The sequence below is a fragment of the Uranotaenia lowii genome, chromosome 2, assembly GCF_029784155.1.
Source record: "Uranotaenia lowii strain MFRU-FL chromosome 2, ASM2978415v1, whole genome shotgun sequence".
Lineage (NCBI taxonomy): Eukaryota > Metazoa > Arthropoda > Insecta > Diptera > Culicidae > Uranotaenia > Uranotaenia lowii.
In genome coordinates this window covers 179,121,586-179,132,518 of record NC_073692.1, presented here as the reverse complement: position 1 = coordinate 179,132,518, position 10,933 = coordinate 179,121,586, and positions in this window count along the sequence as shown.

Below are 10,933 nucleotides of genomic sequence, written 5' to 3'. Positions count from 1 at the left end.
GAGAATTCCAACTGGAGAAGAAGCGTCTCTCTTTCAAATTTTATTTCTTTGATTCTCGGAGCAGCGCTGTCGAACACAATCTTTGCCCCACTGGGAGATAAACCAACCGACAATTTAGGTTTTGCTTTCGCTGTTGAAAACGTTTCAGTGTCTCTCATGAGAATTGAGTGATATTCGGAACACTGATGTCGATGAATGAATGATGAAAGTCGGTTCCTAGAATATTTAGAACAGTAGGTACAGCTTTTAAAGGTCAATACAATCAAAACAAAAAAAATCTTCTGACCCCATCTCCCACTTGAATCGAATTTGAAATTATGATTATTGAATCGATGCCAAAGGTTTCACGCAAACTAACATTTGTGGAGCACCACCGCAACACCTTATTGCGAAAATTAATTTACAGCGGTCCCGGAGCTGACCTGTTTGGTAGAATATTGATTTGAAATTATTACCAGCATTCGATTTGATAACTACACATTGACCCCAGCCAATTCGACCGCATTCGGATGGTTGGTTGCAGTTTTGAGTTTTTCGGTTTGGATTCTCGTTATGTCAACATTTTGAATAAAGTGGAATTTAAAGACCTATCAGCGATCTGACTAAAAGACATTTTGAGTGATGGTTTACCGATTTAAATAATTTTTCGGGTCAAAAGTAAAAGGAATATGCAATGCCTTTTATTATTTAGTGTCTTTCACTTAGTCAATGCATATGTGTGTATGTATATCTAGAACTTCAAACACATGTAAAAGACATCAGAAACATATTTTTGCTGTCTGAGCATCTATATCAACCACAATCAAACACTCAAAGACAGCCCTGCTCTTTTGACAGTATCAATTAAGTTAGTCAACAACCGCTTGTTTCGAGCAAGCATTAAGCATCATCGTCTTTTCTTCAACTTTTGTTCGACTTGCATATGGGTAAGTGTATCATAAGGGATTTCACACAATTGAAACCTACATACCCGTCACTTTTTTGTTTACGAAACATGTGTTCATATAATATTGTGATGGGTGATACATGTATCTTCTCCCATATTCCCAACTGTCAACAACACTTAATTAGATTCTCTCATGAAAGATGTCTTTCTGAGATTTGGACTAACTGGCACTTTATACTAATTTTCTGAGGCAGCTTATTGGCAAGTAAGTTGCCACTGTCCCATGAAGATGTAAATTTTCTGGCATGTCGATCATTCGCTTGAAATTTTTTAAGCGGGATAGTAAAATGCATATTGAAACAAACTATTCTCTACATTTTTTTATTTTATATGATACTTGGATAAGAAAAATAGAGACAAATTACTCATTCAATTATGTTTGAGACCTGCTTAAATCCTTACATAATTTTTTATTCTTTTGAAAAATCTCTGTCGCATCGAACTTCGTTTTTCACCACAAAGATATACTTCAAAAATAAATTAATGAACACAATCAGTTTTTTACTTCTTTTCTTTCTACGATCGATATTGTACTGGATCGACTAAAGTTCATATGGACAACTTTAAGAACGGAATCCATTTTCAATAGAGCGCGAACAAATAAGCATAAACAAATGTTTTTAAACAACGATACAGTTTAAATAAAAAAAAAATGGTACGGCCCTGTGAAGACAGTCTTTGCTTTCCAAATACCAAAATTGTCAAAGGGTTAAGGTAAAGTTGCCAGAGATTTTTTCGCATATATCCGGACGGAGATAATCCTAGCATTTCTTTTAAACTTGCAGAATCTAAGCATTTGATTTCCAAATTAAAAAATTTAAACCCTGGTAATATCCGGGAACATTTAGGAATTACCTGGAAACTATCCATTTTAAACCAAGCAAATAAGAAAAAAAACTTGCTACATTCGTTTTATCGAAACACATCAGCCGATCGCTAAAATCGCGTTAAAAATAATTTTCGATTTTTACCCTAAAAAATACCAAAAGAGGGATCAATGGAAATCGAAAAAATAGAATTTTTTATGCCAAATGACGTAGAATAATATTTAAAACGTCGAGATCAGATGATATTAAAAAAATAATCGTAAAGAATCGACATTTTAAAATTTTTAAGATTTGGCATGGAGAATAAATCACACATCGCTTCGAACTTAATGCATCCCATTTGAATTTATGAAGTTCCTCTCAGGCTTAATTTTTCACTAGGGTGGTCTACATGGCCGTAGGAAGGGGGGGGGGGGGGGGTTTGGGGGTTAAACCCTCCCCCCATGAGGGTCCAAATAAGCAAGCGAGGTATTCTGCTCTACACCCAAAAATTTTAATTCATAATCAAATTATGATAATAGAGCAATGATATTCAAGAGTAACTATCTGAACTAAAAACTAATATAAAAACCTCAAAAACCCATTCCAAGTTCAAAATTCTGCTGCAGTTTTTCAAAATTTTCTCACTTGTTAATTAAAAAAGTTTGTCAGATTTTGTTCAGCACGTATCCGGCCTGTTTTATATAAAAACCTGACACAATCTGGCTATTTGATTTAAAAATTGTCGACCAAATCCAGGCAAAACCGGGCAAATTTAGGTTAAAACCTAGGAATTGCTCATCAAAAATCTATAAAAAAAATAACTTAAAAAACCATTCATGATAATTTTTTGAAACTTGCTAGGGTAAATGTACCCGAACTTGGCCCCTAAGGCATGGTTGACTATATTTCCCATGATTGTAGACTTCCTGTAATATGTACCTTCAAAAGTCCTTCGACAAATATGATTGCTTACTAGCCTGAAATGTAGTAAAAATATGTCCTTGCTTTAAAGTGGTGGATAATTTGATATAAACCTGATCAAACTATTGATTGAAATGCTCCTTATTGTGGCCCCCGTTCCGAATTGTGGCCCTTTATGAGTTCCTTAAATTGGCCGCCTCTAGAAGAAATTTGCCTCACTAATACAACAACAGCTCCCACGAATTCGTTGATAATATCCTGGAAGGAAGCACAACAATGTTATGTGTTGTTTTCAAAAAGTCGAAAGTACGAAATGTCAACCATTTTTTAGAATTGATATTTGAGTGCAGAATTATAATCTTACGTAAAAAAAATTTCCCATGTTTTTTTCAGTTTTTGGTGTGTTTATAATTTCTATTATCAGAATGACAATCTAGAACAAATAGGTTCCAAAATATTGCATTGGTTAACATAAATATGTTTATTGACCGAGCAAACAAATCGTTAGTTCAATTTTTTTAAATCAAATCATGATAGATCTGTTTCCATTGAAGTTAACAGGTTAACATAAGATAGTAAATGTTCAAATTTCTTTTTCATTCCACTCCCTTAAAAGGAGGATCGACATTTTAAAAATCATTATGACCGAGGCAAGAAACAAACTAAAGCTTAAACTAAAGTAAGCGAACGATTCTTTGAATCATAGGGGAAAGGTTTCCTAAATGGGCCTATCGGGTTAAATGACCCTACGGCTGTTTGATGAAATGGCTGACTATACAACTTATCTGACTAATGCATTTTGAGGGTGATACGCTTAGAACATAAGGCAAGAAAGAATTTTATGAATTTACAAACTCTAAAAAATTTAAAAAATCGTACAAGGTTTTGATACATTTTGATGTAATATTTCGACTTTTAAAAATTATACGTAAAGAAGCTCAAAACAAAAACTAAGATGGTTTTGGTTTCTTACTCAAATGAACTAAAGAAATTAAACATATTTCTGCTTTTGTGGAGGTTTAATAATGATTATATAGTGGAATAATAGAGTGTTTTTGTATGCCCCCAACATGTTTGTAAAATGCCTCCATCCTAAAATAACAGGTTAAATAGAATAAATAAATGATTTTTATCATTGAACCTTCAAATCTAAGCACTGAATAACATCTTAAGAGAGAATTGAAGATCTAAAAAAAGATTTGATAAAGTTTTTCTCATGGATGAACTGCCTCCATAGTATGGCAACCCTAACTTTTGTTTAATTCCATAAAATTATAATATGCATAGATATTTATCAAACTTCAGCTTTATCGTACGGAAATTATTACATATTAGCAGTTTCAATGAAATTTTACGGAAATATTGCACAAAAAACTGAAATTTTGTTCAAAACATAAATAGGCGCATTTAGCCTGCACGGTTTGAGGTTCGGCATTTTAGACAACACTTATAATAAAATCGTTTTCTTGGAAACAGAAGAAAATTTTAACATATAAATTACTCCAATGTATAGAAAACAGATGCCTGCACACGTGTATATAGTTTTTGTACACAAATTCTATGCGATATTTGATTAAATCAGTGTTCTGCTTAATAGGCGCATATAGCCCGCTCCTCCCCTACCTACATATTTAAAATGTCGCCCCTAGGAATTTTCTAGCAATCGTTTGCGTACACCCGGAAAGCAAAACAAGACAAACTATCGCTCACTCCAGCCAGCCTGATAGAAATAGATTGCATCTCACTCGTTCGTTTGGGGACTATAGCCAATGAAAGCGAACAACAAATTTACAAGCTGGGTGAAATTCAAGCTGCATCCCACTCGCACTCATGCAAAATCATCATCCAAACTCGGCAGCGCTTCCTTCGCATATTCCTTTCCTACGGAAAACAAACGTCGTCACCTCTGCTGATGCACAGTGATCCATAATATAAAACAAACTTGGTCAAAATATTATTTTTGATTTCACATGAAATTGAAAACAATAAAATTTAGCTCTCAATAACATAATTTTTCAACATTGTAATGCAACTACATTTTTTTAATAAACATAATATTTAGAATGTCATAATTTGAACTTTGTGACCATTCCTTTCAAAGCGACACATAAACAGCAAATGTTCATCTCCAGCACAAATAAAATGAAATCAAAATACGTTGGACCTTATTTCCATTTGTAGATTTCTTTTTTGGGTCTGGATAAAGTTACTTCAACGTTGAGATCCAAGATATCGATTCGGATCCGAATCCTGTTGATTTCGTGCTCAGAAGTTGAGAGGAAAAGTTCTAGAAATGTACCAAGAAAAAGGCAGCTAAACTTTTAGTATTATAATTCCAACTAAGATGCCAAATACGCTTGTGAGATAAATAAATTGATTACCGTCCAAAATACATTTATGGTATTTTTAAGTTATTGCAATTCAATCATTCTTTTTACTTTCGACCGGTTTTAAATTCCCAGACCACTGTGCACTAACGGCCGACGATTCGGCTGCCGGCTGCCGGCTACCGTCTGCCTGCTGATTTCGTTCTCACACATACATACAAACCTCAATTAGTGGAATTTCATGCCAAGATTAGGCGAAAAAAATGTTTATATTTTCTTCAATTTTAGATCAAATATGTACGTTGTTTGGAGTTGGTTATAATTTTATATTTTTTGCCACGTTTTGCTGTAACCAACGGTATTTTTTAGTGATTTTTTCATAGGGAAGTGTGTTTTTAAAATCGATCCGAAGGTGGCAGATGCACTAGCAAGGTAGGTTCATTTCAGATTTTTTCCGAAAATCGTAATTTTACTTCCAGTTCGTCATGTGAAAAAAAATTATTACGCAGTTATTTGGATTCAATTGCGGACAAATGCTATGCAGAATGTAGACAAATGCGATTTTCTTTTATGTTTGATTTATTTTATATTTTTAGGCATATGTTTGACATACAAATAACCAAAATGCTTTTTGGCATGCCAAGATAAGGAGCATGCCAAGTTAAGGCTCACTTACCCTACATAAATTTCGAACGCATGCATAAAAAAAAATTACAACACAATTGGTTTTTTTTAGGTTTGATTTAAGAATGAGAATGAGAACAAACCCGGAAAAAGTCCGGGCTTTTCTAATGAAATCTTGGCATCCGTGTCGGAACGGACTTTTCCCAATTTTTTTTTTATTAAATATCCGGGCCAATCCGGTTAAAACCGGGCAATTTCGCAACCTTATCATAGAAATTCAGGTCCGAATATTAAATTTCAAATAAACCCATTTTAAAGGTTCTGGTTCCATATTCCTATTACCAAAACCGTATTTCTGCATATTTTCGTATTTCTTATTTTGTATCAAGTTTAAAATTCTTGATTTTCAGTTCGAATAATCATAAGAAATTAGGAATGAAAAGCTGATCTGAAATCTTTGTTCGAATTCGGTTTTGCATTTCATATAAAATTTGAATCATTTATTTCGAAAAACAAATGCATTTTCAATATTTTGATAATAGTTTTCCGAATACGGAAAAAGAAGAAATTTGTTTATATTCAAATTCGAAGTTCTTAAACTTTATTGTAACACAAAATTTAAACATTTGAAGCATCAACGTGGCGATCCAAAATTGAAAATAAGATTTTGATTTATCATTCGTAGAAAATAATATTGATCAAAAACAGTACGTTTACATATTATCCGACGTTTCGGCCATCATGAACAATCACCTATAAGTTTAAGTAACCAAACTGATATACTCCAACAATTGTAACACATATTCAACACACACAGTATAATATTATCATCCAAAACACAAACCAATATCTTTAATCCATTTCCAACCATATATTTCACCAATACCAAAACATGCCAAACGTAAACAATTCCAAAAACAAAAACAACAAAACAGTTAAGAGTAGGCCTATAAAAAAAATAGTAGACAGCTATTACAAGTGAAACACTAATTAAAATGTGTAAAACCCCATTTCGCAAAAAACCGTAAGTCACAATATTTATCTCTACGCTCCTAAAAATCATAACACATAGTTTACCGACAGCAGAACCACCGTAGCAAAAGCTCCCATCTAGTCCCACACCCATAGCCAGATCTACAGTACAATACCTAGTAAGTGCAACACCCATTTATAAAAGTAGTTTATTAGATGTTAATTAATTTTCACAAAAATAAAATAAAATTGTAGATTCTCCTTAGAAGAAGGCCAAGACCAAAGGCCGAAACGTCGGATAATATGTAAACGTACTGTTTTTGATCAATATTATTTTTGACTGAAAATGCCAATCGAAAAATCTACGGAAATTAACCAGTCGTTAAACAAATTTATTGAAAAGATTTATCATTCGAATTTCAAATTTTAAATCAGATTCACAAAACAGATTCAATAAAAATAAATATTTGAAATAATGAATTAAGATTAAACCAGCACTACAGAATTTTAATAATAGATTCATTAATGAGAGCTCTAAGATTTGGTTCATGAAGCTTTGATCTGGAATTCAAATTCGGAAATCGTATTGAAATTCGGAAATAGATTTAAAGTTCCATTTATGAACTCAGGTTTAGCATTCAGATTTAAAATTCAGAAAAAGATTTAGCTTGTGAATGAATTTTTCAATCAAGATAAAATTGTTGAGCAATATAAGAAAACATAAACCTAAAAAATTGTTTGTCAATTTAATTTCCAGACTTCAAAGTTTTTAATTAGAATAAGTTTGTGTACACAATTTAGATGAAAATCACGAATTGAAATTAAAATTTGAGTCAATTTTTTAAGTTTTGATTCATGCAAAGTATCCCAAATTATTTTTAAAAAGAATCATCGTCCGGATTTTTAGTATGGAATTGATTCTTTATTAAAAATATTTCCTGTTTAAGAAACATGTACCCGATTTTCACCTAAAAAATCTGCACAATTTTTTTATTTTTTTTCGGTGTATTGGTTAACATTATTAATATTACAGCGTTTTAAATCCAAATTTCAAACTAAAATCATAAATTTAGTTCAAGTTTGCATCAAGCAAATTTGATTTGAAAATTTTGTATCTCTTATTTTTTTTTTGGAAAATTTTATTTATTTTCATCAAAGGTTAGAATCTTGGAATTTTCAAAAGAGTTTAAAAGATTGGGCTTGTTTTATTTGAGTATAGAATAAGTTTTTTTTTAAGAAATTGAAGGCGACCCTAAAAAGAACTTATTTTAGGCTCAAATCGAATAACTTTGATCTAACAGACTTTTGAACAAATTAAAAAATTTCATATTTTGTTTCTAGAGGTTTCGTTAAAAAAAAATAAGCTCACCCATTAGGCTAAGGACAACTTTTTTAAAATTACTTTTTTGAGGTTTTATTAATGACACTTTACCACCCTTGTGGCATTCGTGTCTTCTCTTACACCCAAAATAATAAAGAAATTAATTTTACGGGATTTTTCACGTAAACTAAGTTTTTGATGTATCCCATCGATTCTACGTGTGTCCTGTAGCAACCACATTACTTCCGCGCAACTAATACATATCAACCGGTAACTGATATTTGAATTTCACGTAAATTCTAAGTGGGTGTCTTGAATTCCGTTTTGATCAATTTTTTCGTGCGTGTGATCATTTTTCTTATAAGAAAAAAGGCAGTCTTCCGACAGCTGAATTTGTTTATACGTTTTAAAATTTTCGTAGTTACCAAAAAAAAGTTAAAGTTGTAACTTTTCTAGGTTAAGTGAATTCGAAATGTTTTATTGTCGCGGACAAATTGACCGGAGGCTTTATCTGTCGGCTTTGCAATGCCGGATTAACAGTTTTGAAGGTGAGTATTAGACCGTGAATTCCGTGGAACATTATCAATATTTTGTTTTTGCATTTTCATTATCTGACAGTAAAAATTTTTGGCTAGCCTTGATACATCTAGTCCCCCTTCCAGGGAGAAAAGTTCCAGCGAGCTACTTACATATTCGGAATTGACATTTTGGCTGGCAAGGCAAATATTCCGGTAAGTTTCATTGGTTTCGTATTGACGACTGAATCTATATTATTTTCTTAATTTCTTTTTCTAGGATACCTGTACAAGAAATCTAAGAAGAAGAAGGATCGGGAAGTACTGGCTTCAAGAAGACGTTTATAGTCAGGAAGATTCCGGAAGTATCGGAGGTGAGAACAGTCAGGTGGCCCCCGAAGGAGGTTTTCTATACACGGCCCCTGCCACAGCATCGATTTCTACTGTTGGAAGTTCCAACATTCCAGCTTCAAGAAAATTACCGGAATCCGTGCAATTTTGGATTCCGACACAATCGACACATGATGATCCGAGAAACTGCATTTGGGAAGCCCAAATTATAAAAATAGAATTTTTTTAAAATAAGTTTCATAGTAATTTTTATTTAAATTTCGATTTAAATAAAAACAATAATAAAAAGGAAAAGTAATAGTAATAAATTTGACGCAAATTTCATTCCAAAAATAAAAACATTATCCGTAGCTTTCAAAAATACATCGCGTTGAACTCACTCAAAATTCACGTAAAATGTAGGTGACTTTCTTGAAGCTCCAATTCCTATAAGGACGCGATTGCATATTTATTTCGTAGCATCTACGTGAAAATCAAGTGGATAAAAATTATGTAGCTTTTCACGTAGCCACTACGTGGAGATTATTTTGGGTGTAAGTTACAATTTCATACGAAAACTGTAATGTGTAATGTAATGTAAAATGTGTAATCATATAGCTACACACATAATTTGTTTTAATTTTTTTTATTCGTGTGTTGTTAGACAAAAAAATGGGAGGTAAAAATTTGTCTCCAACCAGAACTCATGTACAAGTCGCAAAGAATAATAAATTGTGTTATTATTGTTTAAGTTTTGTTCATACTTCTAATTGTATTAACATAAAAACTTTAAAATCTATTTTTGCGATTTTGTCTATCGAGAAGTTATTATGATTTGAATGTACGCTCTGGGTCATATTGACCCAAAAAACTTTAGAAGGTAAACATGATCAAAACCATGAATTGGTTGGGGCTACCATGAAGCAGAGAGCGCTGAGACATCTGGAACACAGAAACAAAACAAATGTGTACCAATATTGTTGGAAGCATGCTTAGAATAATGCTCTTCAATGTAGAAACTAAGCGTAATGTACATAAAGTCACTTCGCCAATCATAGGGACTATTAGCGGTTGGTAATGATTTATTTTGTTCACAAAAATCACGAAACCTTTAAATAGAAGCATTTTGCAGTATTTGATGATTTTTTTTTTAATCTTTGCTTTATGTTTTTATTGTGCTGTTTTGGATTTCAATGTACAATAATTTCCTAACTTTTTCGCTCTTAAAAATAAAAAGAGAAACGCCCGGATAGGATTGTACCATGAAAAAATCCATGAATTCCATATGTACTGATCATAAATTGTCCTCGAAAACGTGATTTCACATTTTAATTCATAATTTTTTACCATACACTTTATCGTTTTGACGAAAGTAACCATGAAAAATAGGTATTGGGTTATTGTTATGCAGCGTGACCATGAAAAAAGTGACGAATTTTCCATACATTGGAAAGCCCAAAAATTAATTAATTAATTAATTAAAATAGGAAAGTTTCCAAATGTCCAATATCTTGAATACATGGAATTTCTATTGTCTTAAAACATAAACAAATGGGATGGCCAGTTTTCTGACTTAATTTATTACCTTTCATGTGACACCTCTTCTCACTAGTTTCGAGCTTGCCACCTTCCTCGACATATGATTCAATAATGTGGTCTTGGGGATTCCAAAAGTCTTGGAGGCACTTCTGACAGAAGCGATAGCCTCTAGGTAATTTTCCTTTGGTACTAGCAAGGCATCTAAAATAGGACAAATTATGTTTTAGTAACACCTTACTAACCACAAACTATGCCGAGCTTACCCCCCTCAAAAAGTGACGATTTAACCCCCATTACATGCATATTTTTAAGAATAATATTTGTTCCACTTTATAGATTCAACTCACCCCAACTCGAATCTCTTCCACACCCCCCCCCCCCCCCCTTCCTAAGTTGTCCACGTGGTATGTGAACGGCCCTTGTTATAATATAACATAGAATAACTTACCAGTTGCTAGAAAAAAATGCCACATACAGCATGAAAATAGCATTCATTAGCATTAAATTTTCACCATATAGTGGTTAGATTTCTTTAACGTTTTTTTTCGCAATTTTGTTTGGCTTGAATACAAAAATTCAAAATTTTCGCAGACGTAGAGACAAAACGCGTTCGTTATCAACAAATCATG